Here is a 21,774-nt window from a genome sequence, read left to right as displayed (position 1 = left end):
CCAAAATGGGGTCTTGAAGAGATGGACACAATTGAAACAAACAAACAACTGAGGTTCAAAGACATTTTGAGACTTGCCCACAGTTGAATGATTCCTAAAATTCAGAGTGTGTATTTCTTTTTTCTATATCAGGATTATTCTTGGGAAAAGGACCACTAGCCAAGGCTGACATTTAGATTCCTTGAAGATTTTCTCACTCTTCAGTAATCTCCAGGTATTAGGATGGTGACATCTCTTTTTTGCTGCTGTCTAAAGTCCTCATCTGACTTCTAGGGTTCTCCCATTCTCCCATGCTCTCCCAAAGCAAAAGTCTTTTCTTCTGGTCCATCAAAGAAAACTAAAAGGTTTGTATTTTTTGTTTTTTCAAGTTTTTTTCATTGCTTTCATGGTTTTCTCTTCCCAATAATCCTCTTACCCACAACACCTGAGGTGAAGGGTGGAGAGGAGAGAAAAGGGTTATCCTAATAACCTGAACTTGCCCTTAAAGAAGAAGAAACTTTATTGCCTAATGCTTTTCCTTCCATCCCGTGAGCACCACGAGCTGAAGATTCCATGGAGACTCTCAGAAAGAAATCCTCACAGATGGGGTTATTGGAAGGTCTTGAATGGAGATGAGGAGGACAGCTTTCTGAGAAGCCTGTGAGCTTTCTTGTTGGACCAGCTGAACAAGAAGCCAACATTGTGCAAAGAAGAACCAGGTGCTGACACGTGCTGGTCCATTTCCTTCCTACTCTCTAAGCTCTTGATAAGTCTCTACTTCTGTCTGTCCCTCTCACCTAGCAACTGAAATCTTCTTTTCCAAGAGATTCAGAGGGCTGCTTTATTTGTTAGGAGACAAGGAGGCACTAATAAATTCCTCTGTGTGAGGTATTTAATTACATAATAATGTGTACACTAATCAGGGTAAATGTGTTTGTGAAAACACCTTGATATGGGAACAGTTAATCACCCAAGGCATTGCTTCTTAACACACCTTGGAAGTTAACTTAATTAAATTAATTAGAACAATGAAAAAATTGAACTGTTTATTGGTCCACAATGGCCTGAAGCAAGTGCTTCCCCACAAATGCGAGAAAATCTCCCAGATTGCAAACTATTTTTTCGAACCCTCAGTCCTTATGTTTATGGTTCCTCCCCAGGAGGTTGCAGCCGGCAATGTCTTCCCCTGTGTCTTACCTTTGGAGTCATTTCCTATCAGAGACATAAGGCAATCGGCCTATGTGCACACACACGACCCCCTCCACCCTCATAAGCCTCCCATGCACATGCTCTTACATCCACATATGCATTTTCCACCCCTATACCAACAGCATAGAAAGAAGGTGAGCTTTATCTATTGACTTCCTTAATTGTACTGTTTTTAATTGGCCAGAGAGGAAAGGCCTACCCACTTCAAAGGGAGGACAGGAGAGTATCCCAATGTCCCATCATAGTCATCATCACTGCCATTATTTTCACATCACAAGCACTGTTTACCAACACCATCACTGAATCTTCATTATCATCATTAAATTATCATCATAACTATTACTGTTTAAAGTCTATATTATCAACATCACCATCAAAATAATGGATTTTTTTCAGCATAATAACCATCCTCATCACCACTGCTATCATCATTTCCATCATTGTTCCTTTTACTATCATCATGGTAACGAGTCCATGTCAGACTATTCAAGGCTTTCTTCTTTTCTATCATAAATTCTGGATAGAGTAGTTTCTTTCCTCCAGGAATCCCATCATTTTTTTTTTCTTCAGTGACCTAGAACAGTCTACCTGGACTAAGAATCCTTCTGCAGAATCCCCAAGAAATGGAATTTGTATATGAAATCATCATTTAAAAAGGTACCCACCATCTCTTGGGGTGCCCATTATATCTTTGGATTTCTCTAATTGTTAGAAAATGTTTCCTTAACTGCTGAATAGCACAGGGTCCAGAAGAGGTTCCTAGGAACTCCAACAAAACAAAACAAAAACACCTTTCCCCACAATATGACACCAACACATTAATAACTATTCCTGGGTCTAGTCTAATTAGTTGTCAAAAAACCTAAATGTGCTGTAACTCAGCACAAATCTTTCTATCACTTCACAAATATTTGTTGTTGTACAATTGTTTCTGACTCTTTGTGACCCTATTTTGAGTTTTTATTGGCAAAGACACTGGAGGAGTTTGCTATTTTCTTCTCCAGTTCATTTCAGAGACAAAGAAACTGAGGCAAACAGAATTAAATGATATAACTTGCCTACAATCACAGAACTAGTAAGTGTCTGAGGCCAGACTTGAACTCAGCTCTTCCTGACTCCAGGCCCAGTGCTGCATACACTGCACAACTTGGTTGCCCCTTTCACAAAGATAGCATGAGATTATTTGTTTAATGTTTTGCTGAAATATATTTGAACTATATCTATTACATACTTGTGTTCCACCAATCTGGTAACCCCTGCCTGTCAAGGAAATAAGGTTGGTCTGGCATTAACTATCTTGGATGAAGTTATAATGGCCTTTAGTAATCACTACTAACATTCTGGGGATAAATGAGGACTTCTTAACTTCTCACTCTGTGCCAGGTACTGAATCATGTGGTGACTATACAAAAACCAGAGTAAGACATACCCTCCCCTCAAGAAATTTGTAAAGTCTAGTGGGGAGAGGACACATAAAGAGAATGGTGTCCAGGAAAGAGAGTTAGGGTTTGTGAAGTGACAGGGGTGGAGTAAAGCAAGATAGAATGTCTATTGACATGACCTTTTGAATGTCTATTGACATGACCTTTCAAGAAGCAATGCCAGTGTCAATATGATTTCTGTGTGCAAAGTAAGAAGTAAAATGATGTGTGTGTGTTCATGCATGTGTGTGTGTATATGTGTGTCTGCTGTGGAAAGGGGAGTGTATACCTGAAGACAAAATGGTAGACTGGGATCATAGCATCATTGAATCCTACCTTTAGAGCTGTAAGGAATCTTAGAGGCTATTTGGTCACAATCTCTCATTAGATTATGACCAAAAGGAGGCCCTGATAGGTTAAATGACTTGTCCAACATCACACAAAATATAAATGGATGAGGAAGTATTTAAAACCTGGTTCTATGACTATGAATGTAGCATCCTTTACACTGTATCATGCTGCCTTTCATGAAATGCAGCCTGGTCTGGGCACATCTAGGTATGCTGGGTTAGGTGAATTTGGATTTATTAATCTAGACAGGTTAGCATTCCCAAAGCTGAATAGATTAACTTTCCCATGAATGGTTTCTAGATGTTCACAAACCACACTACAATCATATGCTTGGAGAATCAATTCCAGGGGTTAAAGTCAAGCTCATCAGCCCATTTATTGCCACGATCTTTCCCATTTTTGGAGATCAAAACAATGCCTATCTTTGTCAACCCAGCAATGCCTCTCCTTTTATCCACAAACTTTCAAAGATCACTTATAATGGCCCAGTCATCACATCCAACTAATTTTTTCAGTACCTGAAAGGGAGTTTTTCTGAACCTTGTGATTTAAGTTCATCAGGAACATCTAGATACACTCTTTTGATTGCAGAATCTGTGAGTTTAAACAGAGTGTTTGACCAGACATACCCTCTACAATATCCCTAATAATTGGATACCTGGCCTTCTCCCCAAGCTTCTATAACAGATTCCAACCCCTCCAAAATCTGGTCCTCCGTCCATGTCTACATTTAGCTATCACTCTTTCCCAGTCTAAATCCTCAATCTAAGCCAAGAAAACAAAACAAAAGCCTCCCTCTCTTTCCTCCTTCCTTCTTTCCTCCAAAACTTCCTACCTCTCTCATTTTGTCCTTCCCTCCTTCTTCTTCTCTCTCTCTCTCTCTCTCTCTCTCTCTCTTCCTTTCTATTTTTCCTTTCTCTCCTGTCTTTCCTCCTCTTCCTCTCTTCTTTCCTTTTTCCCTTCCTCCTTTCCCTCCCTCCCTCCCTTCCTTCCTGCCTTCCTCCCTTAAATATTTATAGAACTATTAATTATGAACCATATTGTTTAGTGGGAAAAAATACTAAACTGGGAGTCAACATATATGGGTTCTCGATCTGGCTCTGATTTCTAGCTAGTAGTGTGACTTTAGGCATGTTACTTTATGGATTTCTGTTATATCTCCCTATAAGACAGTGGGGAGGTTAGAAAGATGATTTTCTCATGTACCTCTGACATGAGACAAAATCTCTGACCCATAGGTTGAGAAACTCCTTAGTCTTGAATTAACTTGTCTATTAAATGAAGTTAGATTTAAGGTTTCCTCTGGTTCTGAAATTTTGTTAACCTTTTATGCTCAAGAACCTGAGCGAGATACTGTGGTAGATACCAAGATATATAAGACAAAGTCACTTATTTTCCAGTTGAGAGAAATGATTATTAATAACCAATGATTTGGGGAGATCTAGAGTTCCCACTTTTCCTAAAGTTCTCATTTCAAAAGCTCAGTTTCTGAAGGTTGTACTAACTTTCTCCTCATTCTTGATCAGATACCACCCAAGGTGGTTTCTTTCAAGGATTCCTCACAAGGAATCTCTAATCTAAGGTGAATTCTTGCTCACTGTGTTCCACTCAAGCAAGTTTGGATGGAGGTTGTTCCTTGGTCTAAATTGCTCAAGACTAGGTGTAGTCTGGATATAGAGATGGTCCCTTTGTCCAAGAGTGACGCGATGTTACTCTCTCAACTCTCATTGGAGGGAACCCACTTCTCATTGTAATATTCATTCTCTCATTAATTGTTAACCAACCAGAGTTGCTACCCTCTAGAACACCCACTTTCTGAGGGCATGCAATCTGTGTTCCTGCCACCATCATGGTCTTCAACATTCAAGAGTGCCATTGACCTCTTTGATCAATAAAATGCTAGTATTATTAATAAAATTATTAATTACACAGAAATCGTGTCTCCTGAACTTTTTAAATGTCACACAGTAATTTTTAATCTGGCAAGAGAGATAGGAGAGACACATGATTATCTATAATACAAGACTGTGTGTATTAGGTACCACATGAATAGAATAAATTAAGGTCTATACTCTTCCATAAACTCTATGGTCGAGCCCAAATGGATATTCTTACACTTCTTTAGGCACAATTTTTGACCTTTATCTTCATACCAGCTGTTCCCCATGTCTGAAATGGATTGTTTTCTGCCTTCCATTTCTTGGAATATCTGGTTTTCTTTAAGACTCAGAGTAAGTGACACTTTTTTTTTTATGAGGGCTTTACTGGTTCTGTCTACTGCTAGGGCCTTCCCTCCCTGGATCATTTTGTTTTTGTTTTGCATGTATTTCTGTGTTTTATGTATATTTCTGTGTGTGTGTGGGTGTTTTGTATAGATCTATACATTTGCCAGTGATTTCCCTACTTAAGAAGTAAGCTCCCTGAAGACAGGAAGTATTTTGCTTTTGTCTTTTTTTTTTCTTCATGAGTCACACAGACAATCCTAGAATAGGACCTGTCCTTCATGATAAGTTCAGTTTATCTGTTGTTACATAGACTACTTACTTGATACAGTGTTTGGCATGGCTCTTCAGCTGTGCAGGATGGGAAGTCCAGGGAGCTTCCTGATCAGGGTGAAGCCCCATAATTGAGCCACCCCCAACCACAAAGCGGAAGTCTAAAAAGTTGGGCCACAGAGCCCATACATAGTAGGTGATTAACAAATGCTCATTGATTGGTGTAGGAGTTCAGAAAAGGGAAAGAACTGGCTTCCTTTCTACTTAAGACAGGATTGATGAAAAAATGTCTTGAAAAAAGTAAAAACAAAATAAAACATCAACAAAAATAACATTTAATGTCTGTGAAGTTTTATAAATATCTTATTGTAACTTCATGACAACCCAATGAAATAGGTCATCATCCTCATCCTCATATTTTAGATGAGGAAACTGAGGCAGACAGATTAACCGACTTCCCCAGGATTACACAGTTAGTAAACAACAGAAGTTGAATTTAAACTTTAGCCTTCCTGAGCCCAGGTCCAGCACTCTATCCATTGCCCCAAATTATTTTATTAGTTGATGGAAGAAGTAGTATGTGATCGAGGCCTTAAAATACTTTAGTAATTGATAACTAAGACTGTAGCAATGTCAAGAGAATTCTAGACTAAGGAATTGAGGAAAATCGAGGAGGCAGTAATGTGGATTCCAAGTTCAGAGAACAGCAGGGAGTCTGGCTTAACTGGTGTGAAGTGGTCATGTTGAGGAAGTATGAGAGATGAGGTCAAACAGTGTGGGAGCAGAATATGGAAGGCACTGGATGACAGGATAAGTCATTCTTGGCATTGTCTCACTCAGTGTCCAAGCCTATTTCCACCTCTATTTTTCATGATGCTTCCCACCTGGAATATGTTCACCTGTATCAAATCATACTTTTCCTTTAAAGTCTCAAATTCCAACTTTCTAATGGTTTCCTTTCACACTTTAGCCTACACTAGTCTTTTCCTTTTCTCATCTCCTATAGTACTACCAGTATTAATATCATATTCTCTAATGGTTTAATTGATGTAAGTCTTACTTTCCCCAATTAAGCTATAAGCTCCTCCTAGTATATCCTATACAAAAGCCTAGTGCCTAGCATTCAAGTAGGCACTTGAATGAATGGACATTTATTAAGGACCTACTATGTGTCAATCTTGCCAAGTGATTGAGTGGTTGAGAACAGGGTTATAAGTTTCCAAATTTTAGCTCAGCAATCAGGTATTTGAAACTTTGACAATTGACTCCTGCTTTCCGGCTTCACTTTGAACCTAGAAGTGTTCACATATTGGCTTTCCCACAGCATAAAAATAATGCCAGACCAAAAAGTGACCCCATTGTCAATATTCTCTCTCTTTTCTCTCTGTCTCTGTCTGTCTATCTGTCTCTGTCTCTCTTTCTTTCTCCTCCAACCCAATGAACTGATGATCTAAGTTTCTGAGCCATTTATCCATCCCTCAGTTAACATTTTTCTCCAGGATGATTATGAAGAAAAGATGCGGATGTCAGCGGAAAGGTCCTCTGTGCTTCATCAGCTCCATCCCCCCCACAATTACAGTCACATCAGTTTGGAAGGACAAATGTGCTCCAGGAATGAGATTTCTCAGCACTCTTCTTTCATTCATCACCTGCTCCTCTGCATTCCCTTGCCTCCGTGGCCATCTTCCTTGAAACCCCCTTCCCTCCTCCCTAACTCTCCCACTTCTCAAAGCTCCGTTTTCTTCTCAATTTCCCTAGGACCCTTTCACCATGCCCCAAGCCCCAGCACCCAACTGCACACATCCTGTTGCTAGGGTATGAAGCTATGAGGCAGTTCTGAAGGCTTTATCACTCTGTCCTTTCATTTTCGAATTCTTGATAGCTCTCAAATGCTTTACCCCTCAAGGAGCCGAAAAGGCAAAAAAAAAAAAAAAAAAGAAGCTTGGGAAAAATATCTTTCATTTTCTCCCACATGGCTGGATTTCTCCACCCCCCCTTCCTATCCCTGAGTTCAGAAATAAAACCCCAGACAGCATGTGGTGCTGGGAGATAACATTTGCCTAGAGGGAGTTGCAAAGCAGGAGGTATGGAGGGGTGACTTCCATGACCCGAGATGGAAGTTATCTAGTGGTAACACACACCTCGATGTGTCTTCTTATGATTGCAGAAATTGCCTCAAACTTTGATAACAAGGATGTTTCTGTGCTGGCATCAGGCATGTCCTCTTGGAAAATGGAATTGGGGAAGAAGGAAGTAGATTCAGGAACCAGGACTGGGAGGGGGAAGCAGTTCAATTCAATTCAGTTCCAGTCACTCCATTTTTGCTCAATTCCCATTGGTTCAGCTTAATTCAATTTAGTTTGGTTCTCTTTGGCTCTTAAAGGGTCTCATTCAGTATAGTTTGCTTCTTTTTGATTCAATTTCTTGATCATATCATCAAAGATTTAGAGCTGGGAGGGATTAATAATCCACAATCCAGTACGAACTCCTCATTTTACAGATGAAGAAACAGAGGACCAGAGCAGATAAGTGACTTGACCAAGGATGCACACCTGGTTAAGTGACAGAAGCAGGATTTAAACCAAGGTCCTCTGGTTCCAAATCCAGTGATCCATTCACCATTTCCTTTTCTTCTATTCCACTCAACAAGTATATGTTAGATCCTACTGTTGAGGCTTCACATCCTTTTATATTCTGCTCATTCTACTTTTCTCAGTCAAATATTTCAAGAGTTTTAACTTTTAAAAGAGAGGATGATGAAATGGAGAAGACCACTAGACCTAGTATCAGAGGTTCTAGGTTCAAATCCTAGCTCTGTGATTACCATAAGAGCTGGGAAATTCCCTTTCCCTCCTCTCAGTTTTAATTTCATCACTTATAAAATGAGGGAGATGAATCAGATGACCTTGAGGTCTAAATCTATGATGAGGACACTATGTATTCTCTTTCCATCCTGGGGAATTGGGCTATAGATTAATAATCTATAGGAAACCTAGAATTCTACTTTACTAGTTTTCCCTGAGCTGAGGTTTGACTATAGATCCTGAATGAACCATCTTCTGATCTCCTCTCCATTGGGTTCCTCCCTAACCTAAAACCTTCTGGATTTGAAAAGTCAAGATACAATTTAGAATTTAGAAAAATAAAAATTGCCTCAGCATTTTGACCTGTAATGGCTCCTTTCTCCTTCTGTGAAAGGTCCCATCCTGGGGATCCTATCCCTTCTGTCCTTGAAGCAGTGGTAAGGTGGGAGGCAGAAAAGAAGATTTAACCACCCCTAAAGGTGAAGCTTTGTTCTACCTCCATGCAAGTGTTTTCCTCTCTCTCTGTCTCTCTCTGTCTGTCCCTCTTTCTGTCTCTCTCTGTCTCTTTCTCCCTATACACACACACACATATGTGTGTATGTATCTATCTATATACACATACAGAAATGTATATAATATGCTATACATTGTATATTTTCTTGTCATGTATGTCAAAATGTATATATAGACATGCATATGTATATATACATAAATAAATAGTGATGAACCCAGAATATTTACTCAATCAGCATTCACACATATGTATATATACAGTGTGTGTATGTATTTGTATGTGTAGGTGTATGCCAATTGATTAAATATTCTGGGTTCATCACTGTTTTTCGACTACCTTCTTTCTAATGTGGTTTTAATCATCTCCTGCTTTTAAGTATCTGGGAATTTCAAAGCCACCTGCAATTCTTGGCCCAAGCAAGAGTTTGCCAATACATAGATGTAGACAGTTAAGGAGGTAGACATACAAGGACTTCAAAAATGCCTATTAACTCTCTGACAGCCTGAAATGGAGTTGGTAGCCAAACTAAGGTTGAAACTGGTCCCTGTGCTAGTTCAGAAAAGGGCACAACCAATGAGGCAAGAATATCAGAGTTCTGTAGGTGTGGGTCAATGGGCAGGCAGAAGAAAGGTTAAGTAGAAAAGAACAAACCAGATCAAGATGGCTAGGGGAACATGAAGGTGCATGGTATCCTGGTTTGGTCTTTGAAGTCAATCAACTTCAAGGTAGGAATCATCGAATCCCTGGAAGGGATTGTGGCAGCTGGATGTCATTTAACCAGATTGCTTATCTGACCTGGTCAATCCTCCTAACCTTTTACAATGCTAGTTCTTGGGGATATAGATAAAATGAAAAATAGTTCCTGATTAAAAAAAAAAAACTTATGTTCTTCTTGGGGGATGCAACAGGAAAACAGGTGAGTATATGATTATTTCAGGAGAAAAGCAAGTCAAAGGGTGAAGAAAAGATTTCCATTGGAAGGGGCACCTCAACTGAGCCTCGAAGAAAAGTGAAGGATTTTGAGGAGAAGTGGGGAGGGAGTGTCTGCATCCAAGGGATTGGGAACAGCCTCTACAAAGTTCCTGGGACAGGAGGTGGATTGCCAAATCTAGGGAACAGCAAATAGGCCATTTTGGCTGGAACATAAAATTCTTGAAGAATAGTAATGTAAAATCAGTCTGGAAAGGTAGGCCTATGCCAGACTATTATGGGTTTTAAATACCAAGCAGAGAGGTTTATATTTTATGCTAGAGAGTGCTACTCAAAATTCTTGAAGAGTAGAGTGATTTGGTCAAACTTGTGATTTAGGAAAATTATTTTGGCAGCTGAATCAGGATAGATTAGACAAAACAGGGATTGGAAGGCAGGGATACAAGAAGGAGGGCCTAACCTAATGTGGTAGTCACATAAGTAGAGAGAAGGTAACAGATGCAAGAGATAATATGGAGTCTGAATAAATAAGATTGACCAAATAATTAGATAATGGTGGTAAGCAAAATGAATGAATTGAATTAGGAAAATGAAAGAGTTGAAGATGAAGTCAAGAATTGAAACCTGGGGAACTAGAAGAATGGTGATGTCCTCAAACATGAAAAAGGAAGTTTAGATGCCTTTAGGGATGAACTCTGTTTTAAACATATTGAATTGGAAATGGCCAACAGCCAGTTGATGATGGAGGATGAGAGCTTAGGAGAGAGATCTGGGATTTATTTATGGATTGGGAGTCATCGATTCAAAGATAATAAACCATGAGATCTAATGAAATCACTGAGAGAATGTGAAGAAAAAAGATGGGCCAGGATAGAGCCTTGCCTACCTCTTACCTTATCCTTCACATATGGCCATGGTTAAAGGGTGGGAGAGAGATGATGATTTAGGAAAAAAGTCTGAAAAGAAGTTATTAGGCAGGTAGGAGATCAGTTTCATAACACGAGCTGGAGAGTTTATCCAAGAAAAGGGTATGTTCAATAGTGCCAGATGCTGCAGAGAAATTAAGAAGGATGAGGACCCAGAAAAGACCATCAGATAGAACAATTAGGAAAGCATTAGTAATTTTGGAGAGATCAATTTCAGCTGAGTAGAAAGGCTGACTGACTCTGGAAGAGGTTGAGAAATGAAGAAGAAGGAAGTAGAACCAGTAAATGCAGACAGCTTTGATTTTTAGGAATTGTAATCGATTCTAAAGGTAATTGGGAACCACTGGAGTTTCTTAAGTGGGGGAATGATGTGGTTACATGTGTGTTTTAATAAAAATCCCTTTGTGGAAGATGGATTGGAATGGGGAGACACTTGAGGTAGGGAAACCAATTTGGAGGTTCTTGTATTAATTAGTTGGAGAGAATGAAGGGCTAAATAAGGGTGGTAGCTATGTGAGCAGAAAGAAGGGATGGACTCAAGAGATATAGTGTAAGTAGAACCAATAAGTTTTGGTAACTGAGTGGATATATGAGGTGAGTGAGACTGAGGAGTCAGGACCACTTGCTTAAAGAAGACTTCTTTTATCCCACAAGTGGAATAAAACTTCTTGAAATTTCTCATAGCACTTTGGAACATTCTAATATGTATCCTCTGTCCTATCATTATCATGAGATTGTAAGCTTCTTGAGGGCAGGGACTGTGTCATTTTTTCATCTTGTCTCTCCAACCTCTAGTATGGAATTCAATTTAGGTGCTTGTTGAAGGCTTGCCAATTTGAAGGGCATTTGGTGAAGGCTAGAGATATTAAGACATGCTGATCACACATCAGTTAAATCAGCTCATCACAAGGGAGGGGCCAGATGACTCATCTCCTCCTTTTATTTTTCTCCATGACGTGTTCTTGATGCTTTCCACTATCCTATCTGTGATAATATGAGAGAAAGAAGGACATGAGGCATGAGGTCCTACAACAGCCAAAAGCTTCACCTGCATGAGGCCATAATCCAGTTGGTGAGAAAATATAGGAGAAGCCAAAATCTGATCACAGGCTTGATATTTGATTGATTGGTTCTCTCTGTAAGTGCTGGTCAGCATGGGCTAATGCAAGTAGAGACAGTTTTGTGGAGGAGGAAATGGGGTTGGAAGAATGAGTAAGGATTGAATTGAGGGGACAGGAGGAAAGCATGTGATACTTTAGAGACATACCTGAGAATTGAAGTGATCTTTGCAGTGGGAGTGAAGGGAATGAATAAAGCAATGGAATTCTATTTCTCTAAACCCCCAGCTTCCTTCAAGACTCAACTCAAACGCTCCTCTTACAGGAGGTCTTTCCCAATTAACTTAGTTCTTAATACTTTGTATATATCTTACATTTATTTATCTGTATACATATTACTTATCTCCAGTAAAACAAATTCCTAGAAAGCTGGATTGTGTCATTTTTCTCTGTCCCAATCACCTGGCATAGTGACTGACACATAGTAGCTACCTAATAAATATTTATTGAATGAATAAATGAAGTGTTTCTCTAGCCCAAAGCCCAATACAAATAACTCAAATTATTCAACGCTCTGTATTACCCAGGACAAGGCTCTACTTTTTCCCTCACCATTTGAATCATTAGTCACTCACTTTGAGTCCCAAGTCCAGCATTTCTTATTCTTCACCCATGAGCCTGTGGGATCCAGTAATATTGGATTTTATCATGACCAAGATGTTTATGTGGCAATACTGTTAAAGACAACGAACCCCCTCATCATGATGTTACATATCTGATTGTGCTGCAACATCCCACAAATGATGTGATTTCTTTTCAGCTGGAGATGATATCCTGGACACCACTGCTTCACAATTACATGTTAGCTTTGTATGAAAATAAACATCCACACTGAGAAAAATCAGAGTAATGAAACTGAGGAAGCACTAAGGAAGTACCAAGGCCCCCCTCTGGTGTTCTGTGGATGACCACAAACACTCAAATGATTTTACTAGGACAGAGTCTCAAGGGATGAGTTCTTAAAGAAATCTATAGAAATGGGCTCTGTCCCTCACTCACCATGCAACCTTGGGCATGTTGTTGAACCTCTGAATGTCACCCTTCATATATGACTTTCAAAAGGTAGTCTGTGTTGGCAAGGAGGTGAACTTTGATGTCAAGAAGCCTAGAGGTCGTGATACATGAGGCTCAATTGGAGGAACTGTGTGTGTTTACCTGGAGAAGAGAAAGCTTTGAGAGGCATGATCGATGTCTTCAAGTATTTCTAGGTTTATCAGCTAGGCAATGCAGTGGATAGAGTGCTGGACCTGGAGTCAGAAAAACTCAATTTCCTGAGTTCAAATCTGGCCTCAGACACTTATCAGCTGTGTGAGCCTAAGCAAGTCATTTAACCTTGTTTGCCTCAGTTTCTTCATCTGTAAAATGAACTGGAGAAGGAAATGGCAAGCTACTTCAGGATCTTTGCCAAGAAAACCCCAAAAGGAGTCATGAAGAATGGGACATGACTGGAACAATTGAACAACAAAAAATTTAAAGCCATCTGAGGTAGGACCAGGAATGGGGAATAGCACTTTCAGAGAAGTAATTTCAAGTTTATGTGAGTAAATTTCTTAACAACTAGAACCATCTAAAAATAGAATGGTCCACCATAGAAGGAGCAAGTTCCCCAGTCTCTGGAGTCCTTGGAGTTGAAGCTGGATGAACCTATGTCAGAGAAGCTATAGGAGTGACTCCTGCCTCTGAATGACTTGGATTAAATGGTCTCTGAAGTGAGTTCCATCTGGGAGACTGTAGGATTCTGCTCTCACTATATCCCCTTTTACTGTAAAAGGGATGGAATATCATCTCCTTCCTACCTCCCTGGGACCAGAAAGTCAGTTCTTCTTTTTGGATCATGTGCAACACTTAGTGAAGAAATGTAGTGACTTTATTGGATGAGAAAATCTGGGCTTCAACTGGGTATATAATTGTATGGGTGATCCACGTTTAAGTATAGGCGTACCTCACATAATAATATTGCCCAGACAATGGTGTTTTCTCTGTTATTGTTGTTGCTGTTTCTGACTCATGGTTTCATCAATGTAAGGAACTCTTGGTGTGGAAAGCCCCTCTGTGGTTGTAAAGCAACAACTCTTCTCTAATTTACAGTCTCAGAGAGTGGTCTGAGGCCCTCTGATATGGAGTGATTTGCCATTGTTCACAAAGATAGTTTCCAAGGTCAGACTCAAAACCAGGTCTTTTCGACTCCAGTGTTGGTCTAGTATACTGCCAGAAAACACTTCCCTTTAGTTTTACAGTGATAGCACCACCAAATTATAAACAAACCCCATTATAAAGTTGAGAAGCCCTTTTCTGATGTCATTAGGCTGATCCCCCATATTTGAAATTTATGACATAGTTCCTTTAGAACTAAGGGATAGCATGTAGTTTAAAAACAACAACAAAACAAACAAACAAGAAACTCCACCAGGTTTTTAGTCAGAAGGAAAATCCTGCATTCAAATAGAGATTCCATCACTTACTAGTTGAGTGATCATGGGCAAGTCACTTAGCCTTTCTGGGCCTTAATTTTCTTATCTGTAAAATGGGCACATTTGGAACCTACCTCATTGGGTTGGCTGGTATTCACGCAGTTCTTAAAGATTTGCAATACGTCATCTCATTTTCTCTCTACAACAGCTCTGTGAAATAATACTACAGGCATTATTCCTATTTTACAGATAACAAAATTAAGACCCAAAGAGGTTAACTGACTTTCCCACAGTCACATGATATTAAGTGAAAAGGGCATAATTCACACTCATTTCCCCTGATTCCAAATCTGGTACTCTTTTCATTATACCACACTGTCTCCCATAATATAAATTCCAGATATTGTTATGTTTGTAGGGCACTTTCTAATTTACAAAATATTTTCTATCTTATTTGCTCCTCAAACCAATGACCTTGTGAAATAAGCAAAGTTGACAATAACTCAGTTATACAGTTCAGTGAGATTTGTGAAGTGCCTACAAATATGGGAGCCTCATAGCAATAAAAATAAAGCTGACTTTAAGATTTGCATAATGTTTTACAAATATCAACAGCCCTGAGACATAGGTGCTATTATCCCCATTTTACAGATGAGGAGACTGAGGCACAGAGAGGTCAAGTGACTTACACAGGATCTCACAGCTTGTAACTTTCTGAGTCCATATTTCAACTCAAGTCTTCCTAACCTTGGGCCTTAGTGCTCTGTCCATTGGCACCTCCCACCCCAGCTGACTCATATTAACCCTGTGAGCCAGGTAATATACAGGTACTATACAGGTACTGTTATTTCCATTTTATAGATGAATAAGCTAAGGTTCAGAGAAGAAAAGTGATTTCATCATAACCAAGTAAAGAATAATTCTCATTGTTTGAATTTGAATCTAGATCTCTTTGAATGAAACTCTAGAACTCCATTCACCACACCCTAGTGTTCCTTCTTTAGACAAGGACAGTATTCTTGTCACACCCATTTATGAGATGGATAAACAGAGGCCCAGAGAATTTAAATGATTTACCACACTGATGATAATTGTCAAAATCAGTCGCTTAATCCATTTCTTGACTTTCAGTTCACTGTTCTTTCCATTAAGCTATCCTGCCTCTTAAGAAATGAATACTATTGGGCAAGAAGAAGTGAGTAATGTTTTCATGTTATTTTAAGGGTTTTACAGTAACCCAATTCATCAGTAAAGCAGTTCCTTTATGTCCTACCAAGATGTAAGTACAACAGAATTCTACTCTACTTCCCAAATTAAATTTCAGAGTAAATTGTCAATTTTCATTTTTTTCCCCCTGGAAAATCCATTTTTATGGATTTTATGGAATGAGTAGAGTCCTGACCCATTCTGTAAACATGGGAGTTTGCTTTTTCCTATGATAATGTGCAATTACTAATCTATTTCTTGAGTCACTTAAGTTGTTTCTTCATCCAATTCAATCCAATAACCTTTTAATAAGGATCTGTTATGTGCTGGGCGCCGTACTAAGTCAGAGGATGCAGAGCTGAAACAAGGCCCAGTCTCATCTCTTAGAGAATTTGAAATCCTGGGGCAGCTAGGTGGCACAGTGAATAGAGCACTGGCCCTGGAGTCAGGAGGACCTGAGTTCAAATTTGACCTCAGACCCTTAACACTTACTAGCCATGTGATCTTGGACAAGTCACTTAACCCCAACTGCCCTCCCCCTCAAAAAAAAAATAATTTGTAATCCAGCATTTTCATTACCCTGGCTTTTGATGGGATTGTTCAGTCCTCCAGGAGAGAGGCAAAAGCTACTTTGTTGTAGGGGGCAGCTGGGCAGTACAGTGGATAGAATGTGGCTGGGAGTCAGGAAGACCTGAGCCCATATCCAGCCTCCAACACTTACTGTGTGGCCCTGGGCAAGTCACTCAACCCTGTTTGCTTCATTTTTCTCATCTATAAAGTAAACTGGAGAAGGCAATCTTTGCCAAGAAAACCTGAAATGGAATCATGAAGAATCAGACATGACTGAATGACAACATTTGGGGGGCAGCTAACTGGTACAGTGGATAGAGTACTGGAACTAGAGTCAGAAGGTCTTATCTTTCTTATCAATTCAAATCTAGTCTCAGATACTTAACAGCTATATAACCCTGGGCAAGTCACTTAACCCTTTTTGTGTCAGTTTCCTCCTCTGTAAAGTGATCTGGAAAAGGAAGTAGCAAACCATTCCAGTATCTTTGCTGAGAAAACCTCAAAGGGGGTCATGAAGAAAGTCAGACATGACTGAAAATGACTAACAACAACAACTATTGCCATATCCCTTAACCTACCTCAACTACTATGATAAGGTTATGTTCTTGGTGGACACTACTTATTGACTGGTGACCTGGCCAGGTGAATGATTACACTCTCTTGGATACCAGCATAGTCAGCATATACAGTCTCTTCTTTGCAGTTGTGGGCAGCTCCAATGTGATGCTTCACCATGATCTAGACCTCAGTCTATACAACTAGAGAGCTAAGACATACACAGCTGCAAATTATTGAGGTCACCATATGTGCCATTCTAGTCTAGGATGGACCATGTAGAAGATGGGAAAAGAAGAAACATGGGCTTTGCTTTTGAAGAGTTCAACGTATAATTGAGGAGACAGAAGTCACACAGAGATCATGAATGCATTGTCTGTATAAGGCAGGCTATAATTAAGTGCTGGAGTTTGCCAATCTGATTGGGTTATGGGAGTTGAAACAAAAGAGACATCAATGTAAGCTAGAGATAGAGACAGATTATTATAGGTGGTGGGACTGGAGATTTGTGGATCTCCAATATGAGGAGGGAAGCAGCTAAGCATTCTGGTGGAAAAATTGTGCCCTGCACAAGGTAGGTGTCCAATATTGCATTTGTTAAATTGAATTGAATTGCATGAATTGATAAGGATGGGAAAGATCATCAATGTTCAGAGATAGTAGTAGAAGGTTTTCAATAAGTTCCACAATGGCACAAAGTGCTTGTAATGGGTTTCCTTCCATCCATTCATCTCTTCATTCACCAAAGATTTTTTGAGTACCTCTCAAGCACTGTACTAGTACCAAAAAGATACAAATATGAGCAGTATATGGTCAGACCCATAAACAAATAACTGTAATTCAAAATTAGATCTGATATATGCATAGGAAAAGTTCAAATTGCCAAGAATGGTTCAAGAGGGGAGATTTTACTTCTGTTTGGGAGGATTAGGGAAAGCTTCATTAATAGTGGTTATCTCTAGAGTGGGGAGGGGGTATGGAGGGAAGAAAAAAATTATGTAATAACTTTTTTGTTTATTTAAAAGGAAAAGCAAATTATATACAATAGAATTGCTGTTTCATGTGCAATCATCTTTTTTTTAACTATGCTGTGTTATGAAAATGCTTGTTTTATTCCATAAATTAAAAATAAAATAACTTTATTTAAAAAATGGATAGGTTGGTGCTTTAACAAATAGAGAATGAGAGAAGCTGGAAAAGGGCATTTCAGGCACAGGAAATAGTAGAATTAAAACCGCAGAAGTGGAAAGGGGTAGCGCATGTTCAAACAATGGTAAATAATGTAGCTTAGCTGTCCTATAGGTTGCTAGAACAGAAACAATGTGAACATATGCATCTATAAAACCATCACTTAATTCAGAGCACTCAGAGCACAGGATTTGGAATTGTCTTACTAGAATCAGGGAGTGTCTTTATTGATCAAGGAAAAAATAAAAGAGAAAAAAAAAGAAAAGAAAAAATAAAAAGAAAAAAAGAAAAGAAAAAAATATAACATTTTATCATTTAAAAGACTAATTTCTAACAATAATCCTTGGGGTAGGTAGTTCAAGTTTTGTTATGCATAGATAACACAATGTCATGCTCTTATTCTAAAGTCTTCAGTGGCTCCATATTGCTTAGGAAAAGTTGAATCCACTTTGCCTGAAGGCCTTCCTACCCCACAGGACCATCTTAACTTTCTAGTCTTATCTCATTACACTCTGACACATATTCTGCTCTAACCATTTAATTGTAGTCCTTCAACTTGTCTTGCATTTTCCCCAACTATAAGTCCATGATTTCACTGTCCCCAGGGGAGGAATATTCTTTCTCCTCCTTTTGAATTCCTATCCTGATATAAGGAAGAACTACTTGACAGCAGAATTTTTAAGTCTTTCCTTTGGGAAGACTTTCTTCCAGGAAACTCCAGTCAATGACAACCTTTCCCCACTGTGACTGCAGTTCTTTGTGTCTTTTTAATGCATTTCAAATTTTATTTTTTAAATCACAGGTGTTTAAATTTGTTGTATTTCCCTACTAGACTCTAAGCTCCCTGAGGACAAGGGAGAGATCATCTAAATATTGCATCTCCCATTATCTTTCACAATATTCTACATTCAGTAAATACTTTGAAATGCTTATTTAATTAAATTGTTATTCCTGTTTATAGATGAGGAAATTGAGGATCCAAGGCAATAAGTGACCTAATCCAAATGAAATAACTAGTAGATAGCAGAGTCAGTATTTAGCAGGGCTGGAACTTCAACCAAGGTCTTCCAGTTCCCAGTCCAGTGCTTTTGACTGAACAATAGCTTCTTAGGAAGGTTGGGTATTATTAGCCTTATTGACAGGAGTAGAAGTGAAGCTTGAAGAGGTAAATCATTTATTCAAAGCTACACAGAGAGTTGGTGGGATTTGCTAACTACTATTCAGAGGCTTTTCCCACGTCACTATAAGAAGGATATGGATAGCTTTTCACTGCCTGGGGTGTGACATTAAAAACATATCAATGGATTGAACCAATTTATGGTTTCTCCTCGTGCTCCTCATATCTTAATTTTGATTTCATTTGGCTCTTATTAACATTTCCACTGAGGGAGAACCCACAGAAAAGAGAAAATAGGATGATAAATTGAAAGATTTAAATGTATTCAAAGATTATGGATACAGAGCTGAAAGAACCTTGGAGCTCAACCTCCTCCTTTTACAGATGAGGAACTAGTGATCCAGAGAGATAGAGTGGCTTCACCAAATTCACAACAGAAGTACATGGCACAGCTAAATTTTAAACCCAGGTCCTCTGAGTCCAAAATCAGAACTTTTCCTTCTATACTGTGCTAGATCTATAATAACTCACTGTGTGTATGTTGGGTGGGGGTGCTTTCAGGGGATGGGGATACTTGGAGTTTGTCCTTAACCTAAAAGGATGAGGTCAGGTGGGGTGAGCATATTTCTTAAATGTCCTCTTTCAGAGTCTAGAAAAAGGGGTTGAAAGGAGCTCAGGAGCATCCAAAATTCAATTTCCTGAGTAGAAGATGTGGGAGTCGTAGCTAGAGAGAAGTTAAGGTAGGCTTCATATGAGAAAGGGAAAAAAAAAACAAAAAAGAGTTGAGGGTTGAATTGACTGCAAGCTCAGCACACTTCAACAATGTGGTATGGCAGCTGTAGAAGTAGTCTTTTTTAGCTATTTGAAGGATTGTCCTGTAGAAGAGTGTTCAGACTTCTCTACTTGGCCCCAGGAAGCAGAACTAGGAACACTGAAGTAGGATTTGCAAAGTGGTTAATTTAAGCTTGATGTAAGGAAAAAAAAAAATCAATCTACTAACAATTAGAGAAAATTATTGCAAAGTGGACTTTTCTGCTTTGGGAGGTAATATGTTCTCCCTCAATTGAGATCTTTAAGTAAAGACCCCTTATTAGGGATGTTCAGAAAGAGTTCTTATTCAGGTGTGGGTCAGACTAGTTGGCCTCTGGGTTTCCTCTTACTCTGCATTATACAATGTTCTATAAGTCACAGTGGATTTTACTCCCCATAGATAAACTATATTGACATTGAATTCACAAAATATTGGCAAATATGGTGCTCAGGATTTCCAGTGGCTCTCATTTATCCCTCATTTCTTAACAGGATTTTGTATTCTATCAGAGGTTGGTGGAAGTGAGGAAACAACATATACATATATATATATATATATATATATGACATAGATGTGATGGAAATATGTCACATTATAGATACATGTTTATTAAAAACAGAATCTCAGAATTTGCTTTTGAGAAACTGCAAGTTCCTTTAATGATATCAAGTTTCCCATGGAAACAAAAGTCCATCTTTCAAATACCAAAATTTCTCTGTGTTGACATATGGCAATGAGACATAGAATATCACAATCTCCAAAAATCATCCAAATTAAAAATTAAATTTAAAATGAATAGCACAGAGGGCCAAGGAGAGGTATATAAGGCATACGAGAAGGCTCCAACATATAACCAATAAAAACTTTTTAAGAATAGTAGTAAAAAATGTTATCAAAGGGGCAGCTAGGTGGCACAGTGAGTAAAGCACCAGCCCCATAGTCAGGACTCGAGTTCTGTTCTGGCCTCAGACACTTAACACCCACACCCAAAAAACTAGCCATGTAACCCTCGGCAAGTTACTTAACCCCAACTGCCCTCCAAAAAGCAAAAAAAAAAAATGTTATCAAGGAAACATATGACAAAAACATAAGATGAGATTGAACACTTGGTAAGGGCAAGGGATAAAAATGGGTAGCCAGAGTGCTTCACTGGTTCCCTTCAGCCATCAGGAGAAATAAAGGAACACCTCCATCCAGAATTGGATAGACTGACTCTGCTGAACCTATTGGAGGTCATGCACAAGAATTGCTCAGGGTGGATAGGCATGGGTAGGTCATTGATGTGCATCCTATGCATGAGATCACAAATCCACCTGAAGATTTAAGTACTTTAGGAGATCTCAGAGATGGAAGAGACCATGAACACAAGCTAGGTCAAGCTCTTGCCAGTACGGGCCTCCCTTCTGCATCAATGCTCTAATATGCAGGTACTGAGGGACAGAAGCCCAGTCAGGGCCTCTCCATGGTTCACAACTTCCTAACAAGCATACACTGAGGCCCGATGTCTCATTTGAGGACCCCTTTCCTGCACCCACCGTTGGATTTGCTGATGTTGTCAAATGCTCCAAGGAGCAGAGTTGTCACTTGTCATAATATAGAGCTCTATGCACTGTTGATTGGACTGCCTCCTATCTTGCTCAAGCTGTGAACCTCAGGGGCTGAAATTCAGCACACAATCATAAGGCATTTTCTGCTGATTGGGCTGCCCATTAGCACTGCCCAAGGAAGTATTCTGCTCCCAGCTTGCAAGTCCAGTTTCAGTCTTGTTTGGCCCAATATATTATGCAAAATAAACCAAGAGGGAATTAGAATATTTTCATCATGCTGTGTCTTCAGAATCTCAGGGAACAAAATGCTTAGGGTCCTTTTTCCATTTCTTCCTTTTGTACCCCACTTCCCTGAAAACAGAGGACTGATGAGTAAACCCCAAACTGAATCAGTTGGCAGCTCAGCAGAGCGCCCATTCTGCTTACTCCATGTAAATATGGGAGAGTCACAATGACACTGATTGCATCTTTATTTGCTTCATCCAAGACTCCAAATGCCATAGTTAAAGCTTTAGAAAATATACTTTGATGGTCTCCAACAAACAGAATTCATACAGGTTCAGCAGCCTGGCAGTCAAATAGCTCTCTGAACTCACAATCAAGCTGATCGAAAACAGCCACC

Source organism: Petaurus breviceps, unplaced genomic scaffold (assembly GCF_028583685.1).
Source record: "Petaurus breviceps papuanus isolate PSGF00001 unplaced genomic scaffold, PetGlider_PUasm1.0 151, whole genome shotgun sequence".
NCBI classification, from domain to species: Eukaryota; Metazoa; Chordata; class Mammalia; order Diprotodontia; family Petauridae; genus Petaurus; species Petaurus breviceps.
Note: the sequence above shows the minus strand (reverse complement) of the source record.